The following is a 17056-nucleotide window of genomic DNA, read 5'->3' as shown; positions in this document are numbered from 1 at the left end:
TCTCTCTCTCTCTCTCTCTCTCTCTCTCTCTCTCTCTCTCTCTCTCTCTATCTATCTATCTAATTGGTAGAGGGAACTTTTCATGACGTTTTCTGTGTTACGGCAATCCTACTCTGCCATTTATGGTGGCACTCAGGTGACCTGCCCAGAGTAACATAGCTCCTATATCTCAGAGGTCTAATTGGAACTCAGGTCTGATGTGAAAGCGTGTGTCTCTATACCTTACACAACACTGATTGTCACAAAGTTCTTATGAGAATTGAATAAGTGATGTGAAGAGCTTTATAATCATAGGTACTGCACAAGTGGCAAATATTACAAGGATAACATTCAATAGTATCACTAATCTCTTTTCACATGGGGCTTTGTAAGGAACTATTCTCTTTACGAACCTGACAAAATGCTAATAATCATTATGGTTCCCATAATAACTAGCTTTTTATATGAATCAGATTTTGTACGGATCAAGGTTAGATATGTGTGGCAACTATTGAGCTACTGATGGCTTTTCTTCCCTTCATGGACTTGGATACCCAGTTCCTAAAGGAGATGTTAGTACACATTAGTAGCTCTGTGGTATTCACCTATCTCAAAATTGGGGTCACAGATCCTGACATACCGGAGCTTAGATAACAAATTTATCAGCAGCAATAGGATATTAACATCTGGAAAAAATGACAATAGCAATGTTTAGGATTATCTGTTTATTCTTCCTTTCTTCTTTGCTTAGGTCTTGATATGAATGAATTTATTTAGCCAGGAGATTGGATATAGATGTGAAGGTATATGTGGGATACATATATAAACACACAAATATATTGCTTAGGTGTAGACATTAATGAATTTATTTAGCTGTGAGATGTTATATTAATATATGTGCATAAATATGTGCGCACATGTATGTTAGACATTATACATAATGAGGATGCCATGGATATTTATATGTAAAATATGCTTGTTCCATAACTGTTCAATCATTATATTTTTAAGTATCAGCCAGTACTGGTTGCATTTAGGATCCAGACATTCTGGGAGATCACGTGGATCTATAAACAGCCTTGCTGCTTCTTTATCATATGCAAATCTGACCTTTTTCTTGTGGTAGTGCAGGAAAAAAAAATTAATGCTTGGTTAGCATGTCTTACATAACTATGAACTACAGTGAGCAGATCCTGAACAGATCATTAATTGACAAAGTTAGTACACTTTATTTTAATTCTTGACTTTAGAGAACAGCACTTTATCTTCCACCAAGATGTTTAGTGACCCTAAATTCAACAGCATCTTAGTTGAATCCAGAGCAGGGTTTGAAAATGAAAGTAGTATCATGGTTAGTGAGCTAACTAAATCAGCCTAAAACTAGGCATCAACTATGGCTTGGTGAGCCAGCTTTTGTTTGTCAACAGCCATGCTGTTAGTTAGCTCCCTTTCGGGGTTTGTTTTAAATGAAAGGAGGAAAAATGAGTCAAAAAGAACTTTTACTTCATTACTTTTAAAATTCTGGGTTTTTAAATAAACAATGGCTCCATAGTGTTAATAAAATGCCACTGGGGTAAGTGATCAACTGTTGTGACATTAAGATTAGGAATAAAGTAATACATATTCTAAAAGGTTAGCCCACATTCCTGGTGTCATTTTATTCATTCACATTATATTCTCCACATTCACAACAAATAAGGTTATCAATCTTGTAGCAAAACAATTCTTCAAAACCCAAACCACATCTTTTCTCAGAAAAGTTTTCTTCTATGAATTCAGAACTTTACTGAACCAACCACAGATTATCTTTGATTAAGTGGACAGCTCTCTTTATTTCCTAGAAAAGGAAATGGAGCTGACATTGGATGAAATGTGTAGGGTGTGTGAGATTTACAAGGTGGGGGGGGTCCATTGCTCATACAAAAGTTGACTGAAATTTTCCAGATTATATGGCAAGAGGAGGTTATCCTTCAGGCGTTCAAGGATGCCTCCATTTCCCCTCTCTATAAAGGTAAAAGGAATAGTTTGTCCTGGGACAATCACAGGGTGGGATTGGGGGGGAGGTTGTCTCTTGCTTAGTCATTGCTGGCAAAATTCTTGCCTAGGTCCTCCTTAATATGCTAATCCTTCATGTGGAAAATGTTCAGCTATCTGAGAGTCAGTGCAGTTTCATAAAGGGGCAAGAAATGGTTGATTTGCTGTATGCTGTCCAACAACTCCAGGAGAAATGTGAGGAAGAGAACACAGGTCTGTATGTAATGTTCATTAATCTTACCAAAGCCTTTGAAACTAGCAGTTGTGAGTGCTTATGGAAAATTATGTCAAAATTTGGTTGCATGTAGAAGTTCATCAGTATTATACAGCAACTAAATTTTTTGGTAATTAATTTATTTATAGTTTTCAACATTCACTTCCACAAGATTTTAAATTCCAAATTTTCTCCTCATCTCTCCCCCCCATCCCAAGATGGAATGAATTCTGATTACCCCTAACCCCAATCTACCCTCCCTTCTATTATCCCCCTTCTCTTATCCCCTTCCTCTTCTATTTTCCTCTAATGCAAGATAGATTATTATGCCCCACTGCCTGTATATCTTATTTCCTAGTTGTATTTGAAAACAATTTTTTACATTCATTTTTAAAACTTTGAGTTCCAAATACTCTCTCTTTCTCCCTCCCCCCACCCTCATTGAGAAGGAAAGCAATTTGATATAGGTTATACTTAATGTGCAGTTCTGCAAAACACTTCCATAACAGTCATGTTATGAAAGACTATATTTCTCTCCCCTCTCTTATACCCTTGCCCCCTACTTTCCTATAGGGTAAGATAGCTTTTCATACCCAATTGAGTGTGTATGTTATTCCCTCCTTGAGCTAAATCTGATGAGAGTAAGGTTCAATCATTTCCTCTCACCTCGCTCCTTTTCCTCTCCACTGTAAAAGCTTTTCCTTGTCTTCTTTTATCTGAGATAACGTACCCCAATCCACCTCTCCCTTCTCCCGATACATTCCTCTCTTACCACTTAATTTTATTTTTTAGATATCATCCCTTTATATTCCACTCACCCTATGCCCCACTCTGTTTTTAGGAGATAGATGTCTATAGATAGGTAGACACATCTCTCTCTCTTTCTCTCTCTCTGTCTCTGTCTCTCTGTCTCTCTGTCTCTCTGTCTCTCTCTCTCTCTCTCTCTCTCTCTCTCTCTCTCTCTCTTTCTCTCTCTCTCTCTCTCTCTCTCTCTCTCTCTCTCTCTCTTCCCTTTAACTACCCTAATACTGAGAAAAATCTAATGAGTTACAAATATCATCTTTCCACGTAGAAATGTAAAGAGTTCAACCTTACTAAATCCCTTGTGATTTCTCTTTCCTGTTTATTTTAAATGCTTCTTGAGTCTTGGATTTAAAAGTCAAATTTTCTATTCAGCTCTGGTCTTTTCATCAAGAATGCTTGAAAGTATTCTATTTCATTGAATATTCATGTTTTACCCTAAAGGATTATACTCAGTTTTTTTTTAGGTTTTTATTTTTTGGTTTTGCTTTGTTTTTCAGTCTTTGTTAATTTGTTTACTTTTAGTTTACAAGATTCATTACCACAATTCCTTGAGTTTCAAATTATCTCTCCTTCCTCCCTTCCCCCGCCATGGCAGCACATAATCAAGTATAGTACCTGCAAATACTTTCACATTAGGCATCAGTCAGGTTATAAAGAAGGATTGTATCAGATGGAATGAATGGGAAAGAGGAAACAAAACTGAAGAAGAAAAAGAGCAGGTAGCTCGCTTCACTCTGGGTTCAAACTCAGTTCTTTCTCTGGATGTAAACATTTCTCTCCATCATGAGTCTTTTGGGGTTGATTTATGACTCTGGATTGCCGAGAAGAGTCCAGTTTATCAAAGTTGGTCGTCACACATACATTGTGTCTGTAATTTTGTACAAATTCCTCCTGCTTCTATTCTTCTCACTCAGCATCAGCTCGTATAAGCCTCTCCAGGTAAATATGAAATCCATTTACTCCTCGTTTCTTATTGCACAATAGTATTCCATAACATGCATATACCACAACTTATTCAGTCATTCCCCAATAGATGGGCACCCCCTTAATTTCCAATTCTTTGCTACCACAAAAACAGCTGCTATAAATATTTTTGCACATATGGGTCTCTTTCCCACTTCTATGATCTCTTTGGTATACAAACCTAGAACTGGTATTGCTAGGTCAAAGGGTATGAAAATATTTATAGTCCTTTGGGCATAATTCCAGATTGCTCTCCAGAATGGTTGAATCAGTTCACAACTCCACCAGCAATGCATTAGTGTTCCAATTTGTCCACATCCTCTCCAGCATTTGTCATTTTCCTGTTTTGTCATCTTAGCCAATCAGACTGGTGAGATGCGGTACCTCAGAGTTGTTTTGATTTGCATTTCTCTAATCAATAGTTATTTAGAGCATGTTTTCATATGCTTATAAATATCTTTAATTTGTTCCTCTGAAAATTGCCTGTACATATCCTTTGACAATTTATCAATTGGGGAATGACTTGTATTCTTATAGATTTGACTCAATTCTCTGTATATTTTAGAAATGAGTCCTTTCTCAGTGACATAGGTTGTAAAAATTCTTTCCCAATTTTCCACTTCCCCCCCTAATTCTGGTTACATTGACTTTGCTTGTACAGAAGCTTTTCAATTTAGTGTAATCAAAATTATCCATTTTGCATTTTATAATGCCCTCTAATTCTTGTTTGGTCATAAAGTCTTCCCCTCTCCACAAATCTTACAGGTAAACTATTCCTTGCTTTCCCAAAATGCTTAGAGTATCAGTCTTTATACCTAGATCATACACCCATTTAGTCTTGATTTTGATATATGGTGTTAGATAATAGTCTCTACCAAGTTTCTGCCATATTATATTCCAGTTTTCCCAGCAGTTTTTGTCAAATAATGAGATCTTATCCCCAAAACTGGGGTCTTTGGGTTTATCAAACAGTCGATTACTACAGTCATTGACTGGTGAGTCTAGTGTAGCCAATCTATTCCATTGATCCCCTACTCTATTCCTCTGCCAGTATCAAGCAGTTTTGAGGACTGCTGCTTTATAGTACAGAATAAAATTTGGTATAGCTAGTCCACCATCCCTAGCATTTCTTTTCATTAATTCCCTTGCTATTCTGGACCTTTTTTCCCTCCAAATGAATTTTGTTACTACATTCTTCTAGCTCTTATATAAGGTAGTTTTTTGGTAAACTGATTGGTATGGCACTAAATATATAATTTAATTTAGGTAAAATTGTCTGTTTTGTTATATTAGCTTGACCCAGCCATGATCAATTGATGTCTTTCCAATTAGTTAGATTTGACTTTATTTGTGTGAAAGGGGTTTTGTAGTTGTGTCCATATAGGTCTTGGGTTTGTTTTGGCAGGTAGATTCCCAAATATTTTATAATGTCTACAGTAACTTTAAATGGGATTTCTCTTTCTATCTCTTGCTGTTGAATTTCATTAGAAATATACAGGAATGCCAAGGATTTATGTGGGTTTATTTTATTGTTTTTTTCATAGAACCAGCTCTTAGTTTTATTTATTATTCTATAATTTTTTTAATTTCAATTCTATTAATCTCTCCTTTGGTTTTCAGTATTTCTAATTTAGTATTTAATTAGGGATTTTCAATTTTTTTCCTAGCTTTTTCAATTGCATGCCCAATTCATTGATCTCTCTTTTCTCTGATTTATTCATATATGCACTCAGGGACATAAAATTTTCCCTAAGGACTGCCTTCGCTGCATCCCACAAATTTTTGTATATTGTCTCACTGTTGTCATTCTCTTGAATGAAGTTACTGATTGTTTCTATGATTTCTTTTTTGACCCACACATTCTTTAGGATTAAATTGTTTAGTTTCCAATTAGTTTTTAGTCTGTCTTTTCATGGCCCTTTATTGCATATGATTTTTATTGCATCATGATCTGAGAATGATTCATTTATTATTTCTGCCTTTCTGCACTGAATTGTGAGGTTTTTATGTCCTAGTACATGGTCAATTTTTGTGTATATGCCATGTACCACTGAGAAGAAGGTATATCTCTTTTAATCCCCATTCACTTTTCTCCAGAGATCTATCATACCTACCCTCTCTAAAATTCTATTCACCTCCTTAACTTATTTCTTGTTTATATTGTGGTTGGATTTATCAAGTTCAGAGAGGGGGAGATTAAGGTCTCCCATTAGTATACTTTTGCTATCTACTTCTTCCTCTAATTCCCTTACCTTGTCCTCTAGGAATTTTGATGCTATACCACTTGGTGCATATATGTTAAGTAATGATATTGCTTCATTCTCAATGGGTGCCTTTTAGCAGGATATAGTTTCCTTCCTTATCTCTTAATTAGATCAATTTTTGCTTTTGCTTTATCTGAGATAAGGATTGCTACCCCTGTTTTTTTTTTTTTTTACTTTAGCTGAGGCATGGTATATTTTACTCCAGCCTTTTACTTTTACCCTGTGTGTATCCCTCTGTTTAAAATGTGTTTTTTTGTAAACAGCATATTGTAGGATTATGATTTTGAATCCATTCTGCTATCCATCTCCATTTTATGGGAGAGTTCATTCCACTCATATTCACAGTTATGATTATTATCTGTTTCTTTTCCTCCATCCTATTACCTCCCCTGTTAATGCTTATAGTTTTTCTCCCCTTCACCCTTCCCCTCCTTAAGAGTTTTCCTTTTGGCCACCACTTCCCTCAGTATTCCCTTATCAGCCACCCTTCATTTTCCTCCCCTTTCCCCTTATTTCTTCCCTCCCTACTAATCTCCCCCCCCCCCCCCGTTTTGTAGCCCTTTCCCCCTCCTACTGCCTGTAGGATATTTTTATACTTGAAGTATGTTATTTTTTCTTCACACCAAGAGTGACAGGAATAAATCTCATGCGAAGATCTTCTCCCTCCCCTCTTTCACTCTATTTTGGTACATTTTGCGTCTCTTCTCCATAGAGTCCTATGCTTAACTGGTTGTGTTATTCCCTCCTTGCTCCAGAACCAATGAGGGAAAAACTCATATAATACTCATCTCCCTCTCTTCTTTTCCTCTGCCATATTGTTTTTATGCCTCTTTGTGTGGCACAATTTAATCTTTTACACTTCATTCATTCTTCTTCTTCCATTGCAGTCCCTTTGTAGCCCTTAATAAGATTTTTTAAATCATCATTCTGTGTAATTTATACTCAAACCCTCTACTTGTCTATAAACAGTTTGCTCTTATTAAATAACAGTGTGTGTGTGTATGTGTGTGTGTGTTTTCCTTGTTTACCTTTCTATGTTACTCTTGCATCTTGTAATTGGAGGCTGAATTTTCCATTGAGCTCTGGCTTTTTCATCAGGAAGGTCTGGAAATCTGTTATATTGTTGAATGACCCTCTCTTTGCCTGGAAAAATATGCTCAGTTTCACTGGGTAGGTCATCCTTGGTTGTAACCTGAGTTCTTTTGCCTTGCAGAAAATTGTATTCTACTGCCTTCTATCTTTCAGTGTAGAGGCTGACAAATCCTGTGCGATCCTCACTGTGGTTCCTTGATATTTGAATTGTTTCTTTCTGGCCATTTGAAGTATTTTCTCTTTTACTTGGTAGTTACTAACTTTGGCCACAACATTTCAAGGACTTTTCAGTTTGATATCTCTTTCAGGACATGTCTTGTGGATTCTCTCGATTTCTATTTTGCCCTCAGGTTTTAGTATCTCAGGGCAGTTTTTCTTCCTGAGTTCTTGGAGAATGTTGCCCAGGATCATTTTTTCATCATGAATTTCTGGTAGGCCTATGATTCTCAGATTATCTCTCCTGGATTTGTTTTCCAGGTCTGTTATTTTTCCATTGAGATATTTTACCTCTTTTTCTAATTTTTCATTCTTGATGTTTTGTTTGACAAATTCTTGATTCCTCATAGAGTTATTTGCTTCAATTTTGTTGACTCTAGTTTTTAGTTGATTATTTTCCTTGTTTAATATTTGGAGTTCCTTTTCCATATCACACACTTTTCTTTTTAAGGAGCTGTTTTCTTCATTATAATGTTTTTCTAATTCTGTAATTTTGATTTTAAAAGAATTATTCATTTTGTCTTCTATCTCTCTCATTTGGTTTTCAAAGTTCCTTTTGAGCTCTAGGAGAGCTTTCTGGGCTTGGGACCCTTTCCCTGTTGATGTTTCAGCTGTATGTGTGGAGTCCATATTTTCTCCCTCTGAGTTTAGTTCCTCTCTCTGAGGATAGTAGAACTCCAGAGTCTTTGTAGTCTACTTTCTACCCATTTTGAGGCAGGGCCCTCGCAGGCCACGCCCTTCCTCTAGGTTTCCCAAGCCTTTACTGTTTAGGGTTTTTCCCTGGGGCAATAATTACTATATTTTCGGGGGGGGGGGCCAGCCAGGGTTTACTCTGCCATCCTGGTCCTTGGAGGTCCTGATAGGGTTTTTTTTTTTTATTTCTGGGATATGGAGTGGTAGTCCCAGGAGTATTTGCTGTCCTGGACAGGGGCCCTGCCTTTGGTTCTTAGCTTGCTCTTTCCAGTCCCAGCCCTTTGGTGATAGGCCTGGTAGTGGCCCTTGTGGTTGATGGGATGACTTGCCTCATTGAACAGGCCTCCTCCTAGGCTGCTCCATGCCATCGCTTCCCAGCCTGCCCCTGAGCACCCAATTATACTCAGTTTTGCTAGGTGGGTGATTCTTGGTTTTAATTCTTGCTCCTTTGACCTCTGGATTATCGTATTCCACACCCACTGATCCCTTAATGCAGAAGCTGCTAAATCTTGTGTCATCCTGTTTGTGTTTCCACATTACTTGAATTGTTCCTTTCTGTCTGCTTATAATATTTTCTCCTTGACTTGTGAACTTGGGAATTTGGCTATAATATTCCTAGGAGCTTTCCTTTTGGGATTTCTTTCAGGAGGTGATCAGTGGGCTCCCTGAATTTCTATTTTGCCATCTGGTTCCAGAATATCAGGGCAGTTTTCCTTGATAATTTCTTAAAATATAATGTCTTGGCTCTTCTTTTGATCATGGCTTTCAGGTAGTCCAATAATTTTTAAATTCTCCTAGATCTATTTTCCAGGTCAGCTGTTTTTCTAGTGAAACATTTTACATTATCTTCCATTTTTTTCATTCTTTTGGTTTTGTTTTATAATTTCTTGATTTCTCATAGAGTCATTAGCTTCCATTTGTGCCATTCTTATTTTTAAGGAATTGTTTTCTTCACTGAGGTTTTGGACCTCCTTTTCCATCTGGCCAATTTTGCTTTTTAAGGCATTTTTTCTCCTCTTTGGTTTTTTGGACCTCTTTCATCACTTGGGTTGGTCTATTTTAAGGTGTTATTTTCTTCAGTATTTTGGGAGGGTGTGTGTGGGGGTCTTCTTTATTAAGCTGTTAACTTGTTTTTCATGACTTTCTTGCATCACTTTTGTTTCTCTTTCCAATTTTTCCTCTACTTCTCTTACTTGATTTTCAAAATCCCTTTTGAGCTCTTCCATGGCCTGCAACCAATTCATATTTTTCTTGGAGGCTTCGGATGTAGGAGCTTTGACTTTATTGGCTTCTTCTGGTTGTATGTTTTAATGTTCTTAGTCACCAAAGTAAGATTCTATAGTCTGACTTGTTACACTGTTTGCTCATTTCCCCAGCCAATTACTTGACTTTTTAACTCTTTGTTAAGGTAGGGCTCTGCTTCCAGTGTGGAGGGTGTACTATCCCAAGTTTCAGGGGTTTTTTGAAGTTGTTTTCAGAGATACTTCTAGGTACCTGCAAATTTTCTTTCTTCCAAAGTGGTATGATTGAGGCCTGTGTTCTGGTCTGTGACAGGCCACAATAACTCTTTTCTGCCTTGGAACTGTGAGTGGGATTGAATTTCTTCTGCCACCACAAATTTTACCATGCCAGCATTCTTCCTCACCCCAGGACTATCACCCAGGGCTGTGACCCAGATCCAAGCATGGACAAAGCAAGAGAATCCTGCCTCAGTACCAGAAGAAATCCCTACAATCCCCATCTAATAAGCACTAGATCCCCCCCTCTATCTGGGGACTGAGAGCTCTGGAAGCAGCCATAGTCACCCATACCACCACCCCAGGGCTGGGGTCTGGTCATGCTGTTCTCTCACCCAGGTCTGACAGACCTTTCCTACTGACCTTATAAGCTGTCTTTGGTATTTGTGGGTTGAAAAAATCTTAAAACTACCACAGCTGCCCGTGATTCAGTCCCTGAGACCTGCTCTAGTCCTGTCTATGCTAGCACAGCTCACACTGCACTGCACTCCTCTCTCAGACTGATGTACAGACCTTTCCTGTCAACTTTCCAGGTTGTTTTGGGCTAGAAATCCATTTAACTCTATCATTTTGTGGATTCTGCTGCTTTAGAATTTGTTTAGTGTCATTTTTTACAGGTATTTGGATGGATTTGGGTAAAATCTCAAGCAAGTTCCCGCTTTTATTCTGCCATCTTTGCTCTGCCCTGTATATAAATTTCATGACAGCCTTATTGTCCAGATTCTGGATAACAGATGATGAGTCTTGCTTTTCCAGTCACCAATGAAGTAAATCAAGATTGTATGCTTGCTCCCAATACTTTTTAGCATGTTATCAGCAGTTATCAATACCTTCAGTGAGAATGATCATGATATCAAGGTCGGCTACCACACTGATGATAAATTATTTACCTTGAAAAGGCCAAGACCCAAGTGGAGGGAGAGTTGGCACATGATTTATTTTTGTTTGTGGATGATTGTGCACTCAGTGCAGCCTCTGAAACTGAGATACCACAAAGTATGGATCAGTTATTTGCTGCTTGTGCTAATTTTGGCCTGATAATTATCACCAAGAAAACAGGCTCTGCTAGCAAGCACCACACTATCCATATATGAAACCATCAGCTACAGAAAAGAGAGAAATTTTGAATACTGCAAATAAGTCCACTTATCTTGGCAGTATACCTTCCAGGGATGTTCACATAAATGAAGAGGTAGATGCACATATTGCCAGAGTTAACTCAGTGTTTGAGAGGCTCTGAAGGAAAATGTAGGTGAGAAGTATTAGATAGCCTACCAAACTGAAATGTCTACAGGACCATTGTACTAAACTCATTGATGTATGCCTGTGAAACCTGGACAGTAACCTGGAAATTGAATTGCTTCCATCTGAATTGTCTTAGGAAGATTCTGAAGATCACCTGGCAAGATAAGTTATTGAGATTTTTTTCTTGAACTAATCTGCCAAGCATTCAAACTCTAGTACAACTATGATGGGCTGGCCACATTGTTCGAATGCCAGACACAGACTTGCCTAAAAGATTATTTTATGAAGAACTCATACAAGGCAAGCACTCAAATGGTAGTCAGAAGAAACAATACAAGGGTACTCTCAAGTTCCCTTTGAAGAACTTTGGAATTGATTGCATGCCATGGGAGATGTTGGCAAAGGACTACCAAGCATTATATACCCACATCTAAGAAGCTGCTATGCTCTATGAGCAAAGCATAATTGGAGGAGCTCAAAAGAAAGATGCACACATTTAGAGAATGTACCTCAAATGTTCACACGAAATCTTTGTGCTCAACTTATGGTAGAATATTTTTAGCTGAAATTGGTCTGATCATCCACAGTCAGATACAATGTAACTTTAACATAGTGATGTCATTTTATTCCTCTTTGAGAATGAAAGACAACAGCCACCACCATCCATCACCTCTCTTTTTTTTTCCTAGCAAAGGAAGTGGGGCTGACAATGGGTGAAGTGGGAAGCTTGAATAAAAAATACCTAGCTTCAGATCCTCTAATACTTACTAGTTTTAGACCTCACTGTCTCTGGGATCAAAAGACCTGAGGTAAAATCCAAATTTGGGTATTGTTGAATCTTATGCACAAGAAGAATAATCCTCTCTGAGTTTTATTTTTTTCTTTGTTTTTTAATCTAAAATATGATTGTCAAGGTCAAACTTTGAGGTCTCTTCCATCTCTAAATCTATACTGATTTAATTAAATGATTCCCTTCTTTTTTAACTTAATTTAATCTATGATTAAACTAAACTATAAATCAAGTATGATCCTAAAAATTCTGTAAACTCTCTGTGCTAAAGGGAACTCCCTGGAGCTTATTTATTAAGTCATAGACTAATTTTGACCTCTTTGGGTCAAAGCCGAAGTTCTTAATATCACCTGCTATTTACATAAGTACCTTATTGAGCATCTTAATACCTCTTAAGCACCATAAAGTTATAGAATTTTTAGCAAGTATTCTGGTACCATTACCATTCAAGGAAATATGGCTTTATGTAATAGACAAAAAAAATTTTTGATTTGCATCCATTTCTTCTTTCATAAGAAAAGTGTTTTTCTGGAGGCATATTTTAAACAAATTTTCCCCAATTGGTCCACAATAAACCAGTGCATTAACGCACAGCAAGACAGTCTGAGCAATGTTTATCATTCTCAAGCAGAACCCTACATAGCATGAAAATGATAAGGAGGGGGTGAAGATAAGGGGGGAAAAAACATGTGTTAAGCACCTAATATGTGCCAGGCACTGTACTAAGTGCTTTGCAAATATTATCTTACTTCCTAAAAAATGCATTTGATTTAAAATCATACTTTTACTTGCTCCAGCATGAATTACTGGCTGGAATTTACGTGCTTAAGTAATAGATTCAAAAATCTAACTTTTATTACTTACCATATGCTTTTCATGTCTGATTTTCACTGTTTTATGGAAATGATTCCAAATGGAATATAAATGGCCCCAAACCAAAGATTCTCTCTGATTTAAAAAATTATTTTAAAAAATTCTGAACACACCAAATACCAAACAAAATGAACATTTCCACATACAAAGCAGAACAGAAAAAGTAGATTATACATGAAACTATGGATCTCTACTGTGCACAGCTTGCTTTTCTTTAAAAAAAAAAATACTTAGATCAACATGTAACTTTAATGTTATCCTATGTTTGTATTTCTTTCTGGCCTTCTGTTCTTTTCCATGAAGTTTTTTTTTTTAATTCTTTCATGATTCTCTTTTCTTTCTTTCTTTTTTTTTAACCCTTCTTTTTCTTCCATTTCTCCCCATCCCAGTTGAAAAAAAAAGAAAAGAAAAATAAAACAATTGTAAATAAAAATAGTAAAAATATGCATTGCCAAGCAAAACAATTTTCTTTATTAGCTACTTGGTTGGAAATATATATATCTTTTTCAGCACCTTCAGTCTATCACCTCCCTATCAGGAAGTGTGTAACATGTTTCATTTCCTCTGGGCACATGGTTGATTATTGCATTGATTAGAATTCTTAAATCTTTCAAAATTGCCTTCTTTTATCATTCTCACTATTGCAAACATTTTTCTGGTTCTGTTTACTTCACTCTGCAGAAATTCATACAAGTCTTCCCAGGTTTCTCTGAAAACATACCTTTAAAACGTTCCATTTTATTCAGCTGTTTAGTTGCTCTTCTATTGATAACTACCTAATTCGTTCCTGATTTTTGTTATTAAAAAATTTCTCAATATGTATACATGGGTCTTTCTTCTTTTTCTATGACCTATTTAGGGTACAGGCCTATGAGTGGTTATGCTAATTAAAAGCTGTGCATAGTTCAGTGATTTATTCCAAATAAATCATTCCAAATTATTCCAAATTGCTTTCAAAATGGTCGGACCAATTCTCAACTCAACTACCAGTGCATTAGTGTACCTAGTTAAAGACTATCTTTTGGGCTCCAAAATTCAGTTGGACTTTGAAAGTAAAATTCAGAAGAATATCACAGAGCCAGTTCTCCAGTATCTAAGAATCTCATTTACCAGATCATTTAAAACTCACGAATAAAGCCAGACATGGAAGCTGGAGAATATGGATTAGAGAAGCAGTATTATACACTGGAAAGAGTATTGGATCAAGAATTATAGAATTTGGGTTCATATCCTGGGCTTGCTAAATACTACTTGTGGGAGATGAGGCAAGTGACTTAAATTTTCCAGAATTCTATTTTCTTGTCTATAATTTTAAAAAGTTACATAGAGCACTGAATTTCCCTTGAAAAACTTTTTTTTCTCTTTCCTTTTTATATTTGTTATGAGATACATCTCTGAATGGGATAGGAGGGAAGATATATCTTGGGAAATGAAGATGATAAAACCCAAAATATGTGTGTGTGTGTATGTGGCATAAGATGACTTTTTATGTGTCTTTCATCCTAAAATCTTTACTCCAAGGTCTGGGTGACAACTTAAAAAAAATGTAATCATAATACTACTACTAATAATATTAACTTACATGGCACTTTCTTCATAAAAACCTTCTGAAGCAGGTAGTATGAATAGACTCTTCCCATTTTACAGATAAGGAAACAGAGGTTCTTAGAAGTTATGTGCAGATCAAAGATGACCAAAAAAAAGAAAAGAAAATGAGTGGTAAAAATATAGGTACACTAAAGCACTACTGGTAGAGTTATGAATTTGTCAAGTCATTCTGGAAAGTAATCTGGAATCATTCACCAAAAGGCATTAAACTGTATATACACTTTAACCCAGCAATATAGGTCCCGGTTGTCTTGACTTATGTCTTGCTACTGGACTCTGATGACTCTAGAATAGAAAGTGAGACTAATGACTCTGTACAGTTATGCCTCATTTAAATCCAATTCACTCACAAGTCAAGACATCATCCTCATGATGTTACTGATCCTCTTGGATAACAAAGGATGAAAAACAACAAACAACAAATATATGCCAATATATGTACCATATATTCCATACCTTGAAGAAATCAGAGAAAGAGGAAAAGTACCGATATATATATATATATGCATATATATATAAATTATAGCAACCTATTTTGTTATAGAAAACAAAAACTTGAAACTTAAGGAGATTATAATTAATTGGGGAATAGGTAAACAACTTGTGTTATGTGAATGCAATGGAATATTATTTTAGCATAAGACATAGAAGGACAGTTTCAAGGAAATCTGGGAAAATTTGTACCCACTGATGCAGAGTGAGAAGAACAGAACCATGAGAATAATTTATAAAATAACAAGAATATTATCAAGAAAAACAATTTTATCCCTTCACCCTCTGGAGCCAACATGGGCCGCATTCAGACCAAAACCATAAAGAAGGTGGCGCGAGTCATCATGGAAAAATACGGCACCCACCCTGGCAATGACTATCACTCCAATAAGCGCATGTGCAAGGAGATCACCATCATTCCCAGCAAGAAGCTCTGCAACAAGATCGCAGGATATGTTACTCATCTGATGAAGCCAATCCAGAAAGGCCCTGTGAGAGGTATCTCCATCAAACTGAAGGAAGAAGAAAGAAGAAAGAAGGGACAACTATGTCCCTGAGGTCTCTGCTTTGGATCAGGAAATCATTGAATAAAAAAAATGTTGAAACAGTTTGTCCAACCTGCAAGTTACCTAGCCCATGGTTGGAGTGAACTTCAAAACACCAAGAGAAGCTGTTTAATATTTACTTTTGCCTTCTTTCAAATAAACTTGGGACGCTCCCCCCCAAAAAAAAAGAAAAACAATTTTAAATACAAGAATATTGATCAATACAATGACCATTCACAATGTCAGAAGAATGATAATGAAGCCTGCTACTCATCTACTGACAAGAAATTAACGTACCCAGGATGTTGAACAAGACAGATGTGTGTGTATACATTTATACACACCCATACACAGACATATATACATACACACATGTGTATACATACATATATGTGTATGTGTGTTTTGTGGGCTTTCTTTTTCCTTTTTTTCTACTTTTTTCCCCAAATGAGGGGATAGAAAGGAAAGGATTAGGACAAGAGAAAAGAAAGAAAGAAAGAAAGAAAGAAAGAAAGAAAGGAAGAAAGAAAGAAAGAAAGAAAGAAAGAAAGAAAGAAAGAAAGAAAGAAAGAAAGAAAGAAAGAAAGAAAGAAAGAAAGAAAGAAAGAAAGAGAAAGAAAGAGGGAGGAAGGAAGGAAGAGGATCATTGAAGTATATGTATAATTACAGATTAGAACAGAAAGAAGAACAGAAAGAATCACAGATATGGGACAAGACTTAATCTATTATAATTTATTATTAAATAAAGAATGTAAATATAATATAAAGACAAGCAAGGTGCCAAAAATAGAGCTCTCTAGTTTCATGTAGTGTGTTCTTTTTATTCTACCATGTATATGGAAATGCTCATTTTATTTGTTCTTTTCTAAGTTCAGAAATTATATATTTTATATATCTCTATTTATCTATCTGTGCATCGACCTCTCCATCCATCTACCCATCTACCCATCTATACATCTATCCATCTATCTATCTATCTATCTATCTATCTATCTATCTATCTATCTATCTATCTATCTATCTATCATCTATCTATCTATCTACCCATATATCTATCAATCTATTTAATTTATTTGACTCCAATCCAGTTTTCCTTTCCCTACATCACATTTCTTCTTTGGAATCAAACTAGGAATTAAAGTGAAGGTTGGCTTGAGGCTGAAGACAAGGTCAGAAGATTGAAGCCAGAAACAGAAATAACGTTTAGTAGTATGGCATGAAATCTGTGGTAGAATTGGAAATGGGTGAGCGGGATTGAAGCATTAATAGACAGGATGAGACATTTATCTGAATTACTCTGCCTAAAAGCTTAGAGAATCTGAGTTTCTGATGTATTAATTCACACACCTCAAATTTTAGGATCCTAGCCAGATTAAGTAAGTGCCAAAACAATTCAAGAAAGTGTATTATCTTAGTACTTAATGATTAACTGGAAGGGGAAATTGAACCCTTATGATAAAGTCTCTTCTGATGTTATTTCCAATCAATTGAATTAAACTGAACTAAAGTTTATTTATCAAAAACATAACTCATCTCTGCAAGTTACAACTCCAAACTGTGGATATGTGTTACCACAACTCCAGACACTTTGAAGGTATCATGATTTGGGAACCAAAAATATTAAACTTAAGTCAGTCTCTGCTATGTGAACATATACAATTTCATTTCCTAAACGAACCCTGGACTTTCTTTACTATTCCCCAGAAATGCCTTCATCCTGGAAGCTC

This window comes from Petaurus breviceps, unplaced genomic scaffold (assembly GCF_028583685.1).
Source record: "Petaurus breviceps papuanus isolate PSGF00001 unplaced genomic scaffold, PetGlider_PUasm1.0 90763, whole genome shotgun sequence".
NCBI classification, from domain to species: Eukaryota; Metazoa; Chordata; class Mammalia; order Diprotodontia; family Petauridae; genus Petaurus; species Petaurus breviceps.
Note: the sequence above shows the minus strand (reverse complement) of the source record.